The following is a 15,380-nucleotide window of genomic DNA, read 5'->3' on the forward strand; positions in this document are numbered from 1 at the left end:
TTCCATGACCTACCTTGTCATCTGTATTTATTAAGAGCCTTCTGTGCATCATTTCATCTGTGTGATGACTCTGGGAAGTTGCTGCTGTTGTGTTTACTTCACAAATAAGGAATTGACTGATGCACAAAGAACTTGCTGTTTGTGTTAGGGAATTTTACCTTCGGTTTTCCTGACTCTAAAATTTTGCCAGAATTTTACCTTCGGTTTGCCTGACTCTAAAACGCTTAGTTTATGCTTACTAAAACCACCAATTCTCACATCCCATGAATGATCATATTATGTTTTCAAGGATATAACTCATGAAGCAGAGACACAGTGTTCATCTTGATAGAAGCAGCAGTAGCTGAGGCAGGCTGTACATCTGGATGCTAAGAAACATCTGGAAGCATTACACACTTTTAGGCAGGTGTTTGTCACCAATGAGCCCCTCAACCCACATGATACACACCCTGCAGGAGAACAATATTCCCAGCTGAGGTGCAGACTTCTCAAATTTGAGAGCAATTTTTGGTTTTCTCTTGTTATACTGAGGGAAAATATATACCTTCCTGAGCTAAGGTCACAGATGCTTAAGGAAACATCAAGCTGCTTCTCTCTTGGTTGGATATTTTATCTCAGTGAATCCACACTGTGTCTGCACCAGTCTTTGCACCATCCCTGACAGAGAATGCTACTTTCCTGGACATTTCATCTTTGGTAGATCTTGGTGGACCCTGTTCATGCAGTGGGTTTGAAGGAGGAGGAGGGTCATTGTAGAAACCTACAGAATGAACCTAATTATAACTCTTGAGGTGGGATTTGGATCAGGGAGAGGGTAGTAACAAGCACGTAAATAGCCATGAATCTGAGGATAACTCAGCATTTCCTCAGCATCCTAGGAAGCTTTGGGTCTTCGATTCATAGTTCCCCCTCTTCTCCCCCAAGTATTCTGTCAACAGTGCACAGAGAATTCTGTGTACTATATAATTGTGAACATGATTTTAAAGAAAGATTTTGTAGGCTTGGGGTTGGTATGTGTGGTGGGAGAAGGTGTCTCATCCCTTAGACAGACACAGCCCAGCTCCTTTGGAGGGTCGATATGGTGAAATGGAAGGAGCTCTGGACTGGCTGTCAGGAGAGAGGAGACCATCCCACCTCTGTGCTCAGTAGCAGAGTGGCCCTGACAGATCATTCCCCTTCCTGGCCTCAGTTTCCTCCTTATAAAATAAGGTCTTCAGATTGTATAATTTTAAAGGAACTTCCAAGCTCTATTATTTAAGATTCATTCCAGGGTGAATGGTTGGCAGAGATGAGTAATCAGTTCTCAATTCTACATGACCAGTAGACATAAGGAGAGGCCTAAACCACCTGATATGTGCTTGGTAATTCACACAGACACACACACATATAAATATATATTGTGTGTGTGTATATATATATTATTTATATTTAAAAAGTATATATATATATTATTTATATTAAAAAATCACTACCATTCTGTCTGCTCCACACTCATCTTGCTCTCAGATTTTTTAAACCTGGGGACTCCAAGAATCAAAATCTGTGTGTGTGTGTGTGTGTGTGTGTGTGTGTGTGTGTATGTGTGTGTGTGTGTGTATATATATATATAGTGTGTGTATATATATAAATATATATGTGTATACATAAATATATTCATTTAATCCTCTGCAATAAAAGACTCTAGGTAGTTGTAATGCTTTCAGTACTAAAGTGAAATTGAATAGTAACACACATTTAACTTACTTGAATGAAACCATATTTGAATAGGAAGGAACCTAAATAACCCACCCCTTACCCTATTTGACCATTTCTTCCCGAGCCCCTCAAACTAGACTTTAACCTCTAGTGAATCAGTAAAAGATGGGAAAAGAAAAAGAAGGAAAGAAAGAAACAGATGCTTTTGGGCTTCCAAGAGCCTAATACTCACAATTTAAAGAGGGGTTAAGGGGTTTTTTTAAAGTGTAATTTTGACTCATTCTCAGCATGCCTACTGACTTTTAACTCAACCTGCATAGATTTTCCCTGCACCATCCATATTTTACATCAGATGAAGGAATGGATGCACAGAGATTAAGTAATCTCCCAAACACCACGGATCTCATGAGGGGCCAAAATTCAAACACATTTGCACCAAATGGTGGCTCCACTGAATTCAAGGCATGATAGTTCAGTTCCTTGGGAACACAACAGGTGCTTGCTGTGAGCGTTTCCTGAATGAGTAGTCATTTACACTCGACTATCTGGTGCATTATGTTTATCACTTTTAACAAAGATTTACCTTCTGGATTCGTGTTGGATCTGTCCAGTGTTAAAATGAGTTTACAGTCCTAGGGGAGCTGGTGACTGATGACAGAAAGGCAGCCGTCAGTGTCCTGTGCAAGAATGGAAAATCGGTTTGGGGTAACATTTTTCATTTGCCACTGGTAATTCGCAAGGTAATTAATCTGCATATAGATAATTACCAGTTGATTCTGTTGTACCTCTTTGAAATCAAGACTGTGTATTTGTAAGTAGAATGCTTATAGGCCGTGTTCTGAGAACCGCCCAAAGCCTCTCAGCCTTTAGCTAGCCTGAGATTGCTTAGTCTCATTTGCTTATAATTCTTCAATGGCTCCCCTCTGCTTTTAGGCTAAAGTCTAAAGTCTGTAACCTAGCCCATAAGGCCCTTTTATTGTCTGTATCCTCCTGTATATCTTGCTTCACCTTTCACAGATCCTCCTACCTCCCACTAGCTCTAACAAACTCATTTGATTTTCTCAAATAGGCCATGTTTCTGTTCACTCTAGATCTTGCCACATATTGTCACTTATGCCTAAAATTCTAATCACCCGCAATAAGACCCACCAGGCCTCAGCCCTCAGGCTCTGGACACCCACCCCAGTGCTCCATGCCTGAGCTGTGTGCCCCCTCACAGTGCCTTTCATTCCACGTTGTGATTGCCGGCCCTCTACCATAAGCTCCTTGAGGGAAGGTGCAGTCTGTCTTCCCACCACATCCTGTCTCTTTACAGAGTGTCTGACTCCCAGGAGGAGCCTGATGGATATTGGTGAATAAATGAACCAATCATCAAGCAATTAAACTTCAAATGACTTCATAGCCATTAGCACTTTTCCTTTCGCTTTTAATACCAGAAGTAATATATGAACATGTTCTCCTTGTTTAAACAAAAAAGGAAGAAAAGAAACAGCAAAAGAAGTTAAACTCCTCTCTGACTACCACCTTCAGTCCCAGGATCCTTCCCTAGATTTAGTATTATTTTCTGTAACGTGTGTGTGTGTGTGTCCTGTGTGGTATGTTTGCACATTTGTTTTCATGTACCCACATATTACCCAAAGAAAACATGCGATATGATATGGAAATAATATGCAGCTTGCTTTTTCAAATTTATGAAACATTGTAAACTTGGCCCTGTGGCTCTAATTCTTTTTTTTTAGGGGCCATCAAGATTTCAGAGCATGGATGGAACAGTTTAGTTAGTTACTCCCATACTGTCCATCAACATTTAAGTGCAATGTAGTCCTGGACTCTTGAAGAGAGAGAGACTTTGAGAATCATATGATCTGATCATCCCCCTAGAGCCTGGAGTTCCTCCAACAGTGTTCCTCTGTGGATGTCACCTACTACTACTTAGAGATTTAAAGAAACAGATACTCGGCCGGGCGCGGTAGCTCAAGCCTGTAATCCCAGCACTTTGGGAGGCCGAGGCGGGCGGATCACAAGGTCAGGAGATCGAGACCACAGTGAAACCCCGTCTCTACTAAAAATACAAAAAATTAGCCGGGCGCGGTGGCGGGCGCCTGTAGTCCTAGCTACTCAGGAGGCTGAGGCAGGAGAATGGCGTGAACCCAGGAGGCGGAGCTTGCAGTGAGCCAAGATCGCGCCACTGCACTCCAGCCTGGGCAACAGCGTGAGACTCCGTCTCAAAAAAAAAAAAAAAAAAAAAAAAAAAAAAAAACTCAGTACCAGAGAAGGAAGCCCTAATTAGGACATTTGTTTCTACGTCAATCCAAGCTCTTCTCCTTCTTAACTGCCACTCTTCTATCTTAGCACTGTCCTTTGGAACCTCAACCACTACATGTCCGTCCTCCCCCTCTCCTCCTGGCCCTCCAAATGTGTGAAGGAAACTGATGTGTCTCCCCTCCCACTAACCATTCTTCTTAATCCTGTGCCAAGTCCTTCATGATTTGTTTTGTAGACCCCATTGGTATCAGGGCACCTTCCTGCATGTGCTTCAGTTTGGTAAACTCCGTCTTAAAGTCTCACTCTTAGGATGGAATAATGGAATGCAGCATACCATATATGGCCCAACCAGCCCCAGGTACTTTGGGATTATCATCTCCCTCAGTCTAGCAACTATACATCTATTAATGTCACCTATTATCTGCATAGTATCAGGCCCTAAGAAAAGAAAATGCAGGACAAGTGGTTTGAATCAGGCTGGAAATGGGCAATGGGATGACCTGTGGTGAAGACTGTTTTCCCGGGATGCAGGACTAGGCAGGGGTAGGGAAGCAACAAAAGGATCCTGAGAGCCCCTGGACAATACCAGTGAGCATAGGTCTCGTAGGGCATAATCCTTCCACCTGCTTATTGCTTGACATGAGCTGTGGGGGGAGCTAGTCCTAAGGAAGCCGAGAACCCAGGCCTTTCTGCTGATTCTTAGCAGCGTAAAGTGGGGAGCACATGGCCCACAGGCCTGGGAAGAGATACAGGCCCAGAGCTGCCCAAGAAGCAGAGCTGAATGCTGTGCTGAGGAGTAGCAATTGGTGGCCAGGGTCCCCTCCTCTGTGCTGCATTTAGGAGGATGCCTGGTTTTAGCCTCATTCATCTATTCTAGGTTTGACCTTGTGATGGGGAGAATGCAGGGCCCCTTGGTTAGCAGGGGGGTTAGCAAGATGGTGGAGTCTCACTTTTCTTTGCAGAAGGTCAACATGGCCTTGTGTATTGGCTTCACTAAGTTTGGGGCTCGAATCCAGCCCTGCTCTGTATCAGTCAGATACAGAGTTGTAAGCAACAGAAAAAGACCCAAGTTGACTGAAGTAGAAGAGGATTTGCTGGAGGGATATGAGAGAAGAGGGAGCTTACAGACCTTGTAGGAGGTTGAACACTCAGGTTTAATTTCTATCCTTGAGCTAATCCATTCAAGATTCAGTGATCAGAACAGTTTAATCGGTCCAGCAGCTTATAGTTCTAATGTAAAATAAAGAGCAATGAGTACAAGGTATCCCCAAGTCAACTCTACTAGATCTGTCTTAGATAGGGTTATCCAAGCCTCAACTTCCATATCTATTAAAAGAAAGAAAGAAAGAAAGAAAGAAAGAAAGAGAGAAAGAGAGAAAGAGAGAAAGAGAGAAAGAGAGAAAGAGAGAAAGAGAGAAAGAGAGAAAGAGAGAAAGAGAGAAAGAGAGAAAGAGAGAAAGAGAGAAAGAAAGAAAGAAAGAAAGAAAGAAAGAAAGAAAGAAAGAAAGAAAGAAAGAAAGAAAGAAAGAAAGAAAATAGGCCGGGCACAGTGGCTCATGCCTGTAATCCCAGCACTTTGGGAGGCCAAGGCGGGCAGATCACTTGAGGTCAGGAATTTGAAGCCAGCCTGACCAATATAGTGAAAGCCCATCTCTACTGAAAATACAAAAAGATTAGCTGGGTGTGGTGGTGTGTGCTTGTAGTACCAGCTACTCGGGAGGCTGGGGCAGGAAAATCACTTAAACCTGGGAAGCAGAGGTTGTAGTGAGCCAAAATCATGCCATTGCACTCCAGCCTGGGCCTTGCAGCGAGACTGTGTCTAAAAAAAAAAAAAAAAAGAATAGGTTCACTTTGAAAGGGGTTTTTAAAGTACCTAGCATGAGTAGGTGATCAGTATTCTTCAGCTTCAAAATGTCCCAGGGACTAGAGCCAGAGTGTGCATCATCTCCAAGTAACCTGGTCACAACACTAACTCGCTTTCCCAACATCTTTCTAACACATTTTCACTACTTGCAGACCTTCAGTAAAGAATCCTCTAATTATTTAAACAGTATCTTCAAGGATTGTTTCCAGAGATCTAGGGGAAATTCCCACACCAAGTCATTGCTCATGCGGCAGACAGCTTTGAGAACAGGGAAAATACAGCATAGGGGAAGAAATTCAATAACGGCATAATTTAATGAAAGCAATCTTTCTTTGACTGTCTGAAACCTTATCTGTTTTCTTACACTTTGGAAAAGCGTAGGCGCCATATATTTTTGAAGTCTTTATACAACATAATAAAATTAGACTATTATATGCACGTTAATCATAATGCATCAAATTTTTATCAAGCAACCAAAATAACTAACACTTATGGATTGTGCATTATAATGTAAATCTAGGGCAAGGGAATGAATATTTTAGTAACTGCACTTCTTGCAATGAGAGAACTTGATCCCCTGGTAGAAATAGGAGGTGGGAAGATTCTCTTTTCTGCCTTTACTCTGATGTATGACTGGTAGGTTTGATGACAGAAAAAGCCTGTGGCTTTGCCTTCTTTCTCTCCTCTTCATCTTCTTGCCTTGTCCTTTTTTCTTACTCTTCTCTTGGCCCCTCTTCCACCACATGCTTTCTCCCCCTCTTCTTCTTCAATACTTCTTTCCTCCCATTTCCCCTCACTTGTGTTTTATATGGTGATACCCAACTGTCCCTGGGCCTAATGGGATATGGCAGGCTCATTCTTTGGAATAAAATAGTTTCTTTGCTAAAATGTAAAGAGCGCATAGAACAAAAGGCAGATAACTCATTCACAAACACTCTTTAACTGTAGCAATTTATCTGTCCTTTTTTCCCATGATAGTTGTTTCTGTGCAGAAGTTTTGGAGAAAGAAGCATTGGACAGGGAGTTAGAAATGAATGAGAATTCCTGATTGGCTTTTGACTAGCTATGTAATCTTGGAGAAACCTGAGACTCCTTGCTTATTTAAGAATTTAGCATAATGCCAGGCATGTAGTAAACATTCAGTAGGTGGGGAGAGTCAATAGAATATAGCAATAATCATGCACAAGTTACTTACCCTCCCTGTGTTTCAGCTTCCTTATCTTTAAAAATCACAGTAATAGTGCCACCTTTCAAACTGCATTGTTATAAGGATTAAATGTGTTAATTCATATTAAATGCTTAAAACAGTGCTTGACATATAGTGAGTACTCAATATGTATTATCTAATATAAAGTAGGTGTATTAGTTTAGGTTTTGTTAAGAAAGTGGAAACACTGGGTATTTCAAACAAAAAGGGGTCTCATAGATTGAATTAGGGCAGGGGTCCCCAACCCCTGGGGCCTCAGGACATTACTGGTCCATGGCCTGTTAGGAACTGGGCCATACAGCAGGAGGTGAGCAGGGGGTGGGTGAGCATTATCGCCTGAGCTCCACCTCCTGCCAGATCAGCATTAGATTCTCATAGGTGCATGAACCCTATTGTGAACTGTTCTTGTGTGGGATCTAGGTTGTACGTTCTTTACGAGAATCTAGTGCCTGATGATCTGAGGTGGAACAGTTTCATCACGAAACAACCTCGCCTCCCACCCCCATCCATGGAAAAATTGTCTTCCATGAAACCAGTCCCTAGTGCCCAAAACATGGGGGACCACTGAATTAGAGGATACAAGATCTTTAGAGAAGCGGAAGGGATGAAGGAAAGGAAAAGCCACCACTAGTTCAGGAGGTGAGGAAGTACAGCACTAATGTGGGGCTTCTCAGGAGGATGCCCAAACACCACTGGCATCACTCCACTCTCTACCCTCTGCTGGAGGGCAGAGGAATTGCTTCCCATCACTGCTTCTGGAGCGATGAGGGCTCTGCCTCTCCTCCCCTTTAAGCTTTTCCACATGTGCCTCTTTGCTGTGACTCTTACAAAAATTAAAAAAAACAAAACCTCTCAGTTGCTGGTTAGAATGCTAGGAAATCTGGTTCTTGGGTGTTGAGACCTTGTGATTTAAGGGAAAGCATAGAGAAGAGAAAATGGTACCTGGTTGTCCAAAATCAGACAGAATGGAAATAATACTAGGAGCTGATGTGAAGATTATATGAGATGTAAAGTGCAAAAGCATTTTTGTAAACTTCCAAGTTTTGTACAGATATAAGATTTTGGTGGTAATGGATGTGAAATAGGAAGAATATGCTCAGACAAGACCAAGTAAGAAAACCTGGGAAACTGCAGTGAAAGGAGGTCCCACAGATAATCTGACGTATTTAATTGACTATGTGCCAGGCTGTGTTATAAATGCCTTACATATACTAACTCATTTAATCCTTATAAAAACCCATGCAGTAGATACGGTTATTACACCCATTTTACAGATGAGAGAACAGTGGTCCAGAGAAGTGAAGTAACTTGACCAAAATCACATTGCTGAAATGATCAAGGTAGAATCTGAATCCCAGTGATGTGACTCCAAGGTGCAGTTTTTTTTAACTTCGACATTCTCGTGAAAGGAGATGATACTCAAGCCCAAATCTTCTGATTTCACAGTTTCCCTAGCAGCTTGCTCTGGCTGTAGCTGAGGGTTGGTTACATCTCCCAGTGTAGTTTTCGTATCCTTAGAGAACAGTTTATTTTTAAAAGCACCATTATTATTTCACTCTTCTAGAAGCAATTCTGTGCCAAGGTTGGGGATGTTTTCTCCTACCAAGAAGAATTTGACAAGGTAACTAAGCACCTATGGTTCTGAATGACTGCCTAAGGAGCTGTAATCTGCCCCCAAGAACTAGTTTTCTTGTAGAATTTATCTTCGTTCAACCCACAATGAACCTGCTCCGTGGTTTTCTGAGATCCAGGAAAAACTGGTTATCATTCAACAGTCACCATATAAAAAAGTTTTGTTAATTGCTGTGTACATGACAAAAATAGGAAAATGTATTAAGCAAAATAATCCTTGTCTTATACAATGATGACGATAGTCTCTGTACCTTTTCAAGATCTGGAAGAAATAGAAATGGTTGCTGTCTTGAGAAAGGGTTGACGTCCTAGGATTTGTGGCGTATATGACACATTTCTTCTAATATCCTTCCCTTCCCTTTGGTTTTCTCCCGGTCAGCTGCCTCTAGAGCAAAGGAGGGACATATTTGCCTTAGAAAACCAGAACACTATTGTTGGGCAAGAAAATGAAACTATTCAAAAAATGTCAAGTGCAGAGGAAGCGTGGAAGTTACGACTTTAAATTTTAAAGGTTCTCTATGGCAGAAAAGAAGGAAGAAACCAAACCTAATTTCCTTCAGCTCAGAAGCACATTAGCAATTCATGTGGCCCTGAAATGAACTGCATCCCCCCTCAAAACCTTAATTTGATGACTCAATACACATGAACTGATCCATTTATGAGCAGCAGGATGACCAGGCATAGGACCCTGTGGTCCTTTTCCAAGAATTTATCAAAAGGATGGAACTCAGGAAGTAAAACAAAACTAAATGTTGATGAGAAAAGGTAATGGCTATCATTTTTTAAAACATAATGTTTTATATTATTAAGCTCCTGGCAGCAGAAATTTCCCAATTCTTGTAAGAAAATGATCGGCTTGGTTAGCTGAGGGATTCTGGTATTTAGAAATAAAACTCTCCCGAGCCACTGCATTTGCTTTTGTTTTGCTTGTATTAATCTCTCTGCTATGCAAGTAAAGATGCGACCTTACCTATCCCTTAGTTGCAAAGCTGTTTGGGATCTTGGGTGGTGTTCCTGCCATAATCCAGGCACTAAAAAGCTTTTGCTCACTTATTTTATCCTTACCTCTTGAGCTGAAAAGATCCATCTCAGGACAAAGCAGGAAGTGAAAGAAAGTGAGATAGTGGGTTGTCATTAAAAGCAGCACCCAGTCAATCCTGGCATTGTTGGAATGTTGACCCCCTGTTACTAGATAGTCTAATTTTCAAGAGGAACCTAAGTAGATACATTTTAAAAACTTCCTGATTTCTACATATCAGCAACTAGTTCAAATTTTTAAAAATACCGAGTAGGTCAAGCAAGCATAGCTTTGGACCAATTAAACTCTTAGGAACTCCTCAAGAAGCTTTCAAGATAGATGGCAGCTTTATAACTAAAGCCCCATGAAACCTGGAGCGAAGTTAGTGTTTGGGACAGAATTTGTTGAGGGAAATGATGCCTTGGATTTGTTTCTGACAACAGAGTATGTGGAATCCCCCAGGGGGACAAGAATATAGAAGCAGCTTTCACAAATGTAGTCAGGTGAGGCAGGATTAAAAGGTGGTAGAGAGAGAGAGCAGAGGAGAACTTAACCTGAATGGAGAGGAAACTCCAATTGGTGGTATCTGAGATTGTTATAGGTGTCACATGAAGCTATTTTGTTTTGTTTTTAATAATTGGGAATTTAATGCAACTAGGACATCAATTCCATCCACACCCTGGTCAATTTGGGAGAATTCCTCCAAACAAAAGGCTTGAACTGCAGGAATACACGATACATGAACTGCAGGAATGTTGGAGATGTGAGTGCCTGCTGCATTTGTTTCTAAAGAGTAGGGTGCATAGACTTCCATAAAGCGTAGGGAAGGAGGGTGCAGAGAGCCTCACATGTGCAGCCGAGGACTTTAAAGTTTCTCATCTTATCAAAGACCTTCTCTGACCTGCCTTCCCTGAGAGCAGTCAGGGGACCTCTGGGCTCGCACATTAGTTGCGCGTGAGTGAGTTTTAATTAAAGCCCAGGGCTTTAAAAGCTCCAGATTTCCCGCAGGTAACCTTTCAAACCACAGTTCCTTAATTTGGAGAATTCAAAGCTCCTTAAGAAAACAAGGTGGCATTTTATCTGGGAGCGATCTTGTTTCCAGAGTTCTTTTCTTCTTGATGTATTTTTAATGTTTTGTGGTTGCTGCTTATCCTTCAGAGTGAGCCTATCTTGCTGTCCTAGAGACTGGTAAATACAGTGGGCAGCCTCCCCTCCACTGCCACCCTCCCTCAGTGATTGTGCCCAGCCCTTCCAGGCAGTGCTGTGTGGCACTGGAGACAGCAGGGCCTCCTGCATACCCACTTAGCAAGGTAAGTCCCCAAGAAGGCACTTCCTTAGAGGCTTCGCTTCTTCCAAGCCTTTTGTTTGGTGTTGGCACCTCTCTGTGGATGTGCTATGTCAAATAGTGGGGCACAGCATCATCGCTATCATACCTACCTCTTACTTAGGACTCTGTCTTTTCTGTACTGTTTGAAGAGCTTTGGCCATATTTTCTCCTTCCATATCGCTTCAACCCCAGGAGGAGTACCTCCATTTTATAGATGGAGAAATGAAAAAGAACTGGCTTAGGTTATATTGTCAACAACCATAAATGGCAGAGCCTGGATTCAAATCCAGACAGTCAGGCTCTGGATGCTGTACTCTGAACTGCTATGCTATACTGCCTCTAATGCTTTTCCTGTAGTCAGCAAAATAATGCCTCAACGAAAACAATCAAATGCTTTCAGTGTCAGCAATAGTGCAAATCGGGCTGTCACAGATTGGTGGACTTCTCAAGGTCTGCAGTTTCTTCTGCTCACAGTGCCCCCTGGTGGAGATCACCCACCTTCCAGTGCCATGGCACAATGATCTCAGTCCTATATATGTCAGTATTGTGATGCATTCGGTCACTAGTCTGTAATGCTGGTGGGGGCAGAGAGTACAAGTTCCAAGGATAATAGAATTGTGGGCATTAGCAGGACCATGATTTGAAATTTGGCCTGTTGTCTTCCTTCTTGAGCCCCATGGTTAGTTTACAGTTTCCACTTTCAGTCTTAAGTTGGTCTAGATGCCTTTAGTTTCAGAACCAGGCATCCTTGCCTGGGCAGCATAGCTAGCACATCCACCATGTCTATTATTATTACCTGAATAACTCACGAAGGAGATTCTGGATGCATTCAGAGGCCCATTTGCCAAGAGACATTTCCATTCAAGTAGTAGAAATGTCTTCAAATTCTGAAGATACATGAGTGGATTGGCACCTGCTTCCATGATGCTTTCTATCTAATTAAAAGTCCAAAAGCAAACATCCATGAACTTAGTGAAGAGAAAGAACACAACAAGACTGAATATCATTTTGTGCTGATTTGTGATGGGGACAGGGCAGTTTCCATGCAGAGAAGGAAATGAGAGTGAAACTCATAGATGCCTCTCTGTGTGCCCAGGACTGTGTTCCCAGTGCTTTTGCCTACACAGTGTCCTTGGCTCCTCAGGTAGGTGGTGAGTTAAACACTGTTATCTGCATTAATATATATTGCAACTGGGGCCCTGACTTCCGTGGAACACCCACCATTCTCAGGCTCAGCCGAGAGGCTTTCTGGAGACTCATAGACAAGGTCTAGTCAGAAATGTTCTGCTACTGGAATAGCAGAATAATATTCTGGTTATTATTTTTTAGTCATTGTACAGTCAGCCAGGAGCAAAGCTCAGGGGACCCAGGTAGAGAGGGCATATTCCCCAGTATAGACACAGCAACCCATTGCAGGGGTATCAGTGAGACAGGTCAACAATCTTTTATCCAAACTTCATAAAACTCTGAAAACAGAAAGTGTTTTTCTAAGTTTAATGCCAAAACTCATTTGGTAAAAAAATTATGTATCTCACTTAATGTGAATGTTTCTATGTTTAGAGGTAGAAATAATATTTTTGATTAAGCGTTGTTGCCCTCAACTCTGCAGGGGGTGCTACATAATATAAACTACACACACCATATTACCTTTTTAAATTCTAAAAAAAAAAAAAATTACTTGTGGAACATACCTGGCTGCAATGACTTTGGATAATGAAATGTAGACCAGGAATAGCAATAGTGGCAGTTAACACTTCTACACCAGGAGACAAACAACAAAGTGAAGAGACAGCCCGCAGAATGGGAGAAAATTATTTGCAAACTACTACCTATCTGACAAGGGGATTAATAGCCAGAATATATGAGGGGCTCAAATGACTGTATGGAAACAAATCTAGTAATCTGGCTTAAAAATGGGCAAAAGATATGAATAGACATTTCTCATAAGAAGGCATACACGTGGCAAACAGGTATATGAAAAGGTGCTCAACATCATTGATCATCAGAGAAATGTAAATCAAAACTACAGTGAGATAGCATCTCACTCCAGTTAAGGTGACTTACATCCAAAAGACGGGCGAGGATATGGAGAAAAGGGAATCCTTGTACATGATTGGTGGGAATGTAAATTAGTACAACTACTATGGAGAACAGTTTGGAGGTTCCTCAAAAAATTAAAAATAAAGCTACCGTATGATGCAGCAATCCAACTACTTTTTTGGGGGTATATTCCCCCAAAAAAGGAAATCAGTATATCAAAGAGATACCTGCTTTGCCATGTTTATTGTGGTGCTATTCACAATAGCCAAGATTTGGAAGCAACCTAAATGTCCACTGAGAGATGAATGGATAAAGAAAATGTGGCACATATACAAAATGGAGTACTAGTCAGCCATAAAACGAATGAGATCCTGCCATTTGCAATAACATGGACAGAACTGGAGGTCATTTTGTTAAATGAAACAAGCCAGGCACAGAAAGACAAACATTGCATGTTCTCCCTTATCATTAAGAGCTAAGAATTAAAAGAACTTACAGAGATCAAGAGTAGAAGAATGGTTACAGGCGGCTAGGAAGGGTAGTGAGGGGTGGGGGTGGAAGGGAGGTGGGGATAGTTAATTGGTACAAAAAAATGCTTAGAAAGAATCAATAAGACCTAGTATTTGGTAGCAAAACTGGGCAAGCATAGTCAATAATTTAATTGTATATTTTTAAATAACTGAAAAAATATCACTGGATTGTTTGTTACACAAAAGATAAATGCTTGAGGAGTGGACATCCCATTTTCCATGATATGATTATTATGTATTGCATACTTATATCAAAACATCTCATGAAACCTGTAAATATACATACCTACTATGTACCCACAAAAATCAAAAATAAAAAACTTTTAAAAAGAATGAATAGGGCCGGGTGCAGTGGTTCACACCTGTAATCCCAGCACTTTGGGAGACCGAGGTGGGTGAATCATGAGGTCAGGAGATCGAGACCATACTGGCTAACACGGTGAACCTCCATCTCTGCTAAAAATACAAAAAATTAGCCGAGCGTGGTGGTGGTCGCCTGTAGTCCCAGCTACTTGGGAAGCTGAGGCAGGAGAATGGCGTGAACCCGGGAGGCAGAGGTTGCAGTGAGCTGAGATCGTGCCACTGCACTCCAGCCTGGGGGACAGAGCAAGACTCCATCTCAAAAAAAAAAAAAAAAAAAAAAAAAATATTTGCTAGCACAGCAGGGTGACTATGTCCAAAATAATTTAATTGTACATCCTAAAGTAACTAAAGCTACAATTGGATTGTTTGTAACATAAAGGATACCTCACTACCCTAATGTGATTATTACACATTATATTCCTGTATCAAAATATGTCATGTGACCTGTAAATATATACACCTACTACATACCCATAGAAATTGAAAATTCATATTTTAAGAAAAAACAAAAAACGCTGCTATGCCAGGCCTTACACCTAAATGCCTCATATCTTTCTATCTTTTCATCCTTGCCATAATCTTAAATAAATATCCTCATTTTTATCCCAGTAGTAGATATGGGGAAACTGAAACCCAGAGATACAACATACTCAAAGCAAACACACTTGGTAGTAGAGTTAAGAATCGAACCCAGGACAAGGGTAGAGTTGTCTACCCTTATAGACACAAACACACTTGGTGGTAGAGTTAAGAATGGAACCCAAGACAAGGGCTTGAAAGCTTGTCTTCTTAACCATGCCCCATACTGAATTGAGATAATGTTGATTAAGAAATGTCTTTCTCACTCACCCAGATGGCCCTGTTCACTTGGGCCAGAAGTGACATCTTACCTGGAGCTAGCAACAAGTCTTCATCTTTGGCTCAAACCAAATTATAGGAGAAATCATCAACTGGAGAAAGGAAAAGTTTGTGATGATTGTGGTACAACCTTAATAAGAGCAACAGTTTATTCGTGCTGCACAGGCGTCTTAACACCAGAAGTGACTGCTTTTCCTCAAGGCAGGGCAATGCCTATCTAAGTCTTTGTTGAGAGAGCTTGCAAAGCAAAGCAGCCACCTCCCAGCACCTGGACCAGCCCCTCGTGAGGCCTGGAGCTTGTTGCCAGCCCTTGGAGGGAGCTGAAGGAGGTTCTTGAGTACTGGGGCACTCATTCTGCACACTCCAAGAGATGCACTTCCAGTTTCCAAAGAAGGATCCTAGAATGTTTTTTTGCACCTGGCTTTTTACCCTATCCTCATTCAGTTTCCTAGGCAGTTATGTTATTTTCTTTCTTCTGCAATGCCGGGTAGATGTCTCTCACAGACACGCTAGGAATGCTGGGAGCTTGTGATGCTCTGTTTCCTGTGCCTCCATCTACTGTGCTAAAATAAACTTCTAAC

The 15,380-nt window shown here is 41.6% G+C and overlaps 1 protein-coding gene across 1 annotated transcript in view; it reads left to right on the forward strand.

The window, feature by feature from the left end:
- CLSTN2 (calsyntenin 2) overlaps window positions 1-15,380 on the forward strand; it is a 651,167-nt gene that overhangs the window by 279,017 nt on the left and 356,770 nt on the right. The gene's annotated exons all lie outside the window — the stretch shown is intronic.

Source organism: Macaca mulatta, chromosome 2 (assembly GCF_049350105.2).
Source record: "Macaca mulatta isolate MMU2019108-1 chromosome 2, T2T-MMU8v2.0, whole genome shotgun sequence".
Lineage (NCBI taxonomy): Eukaryota > Metazoa > Chordata > Mammalia > Primates > Cercopithecidae > Macaca > Macaca mulatta.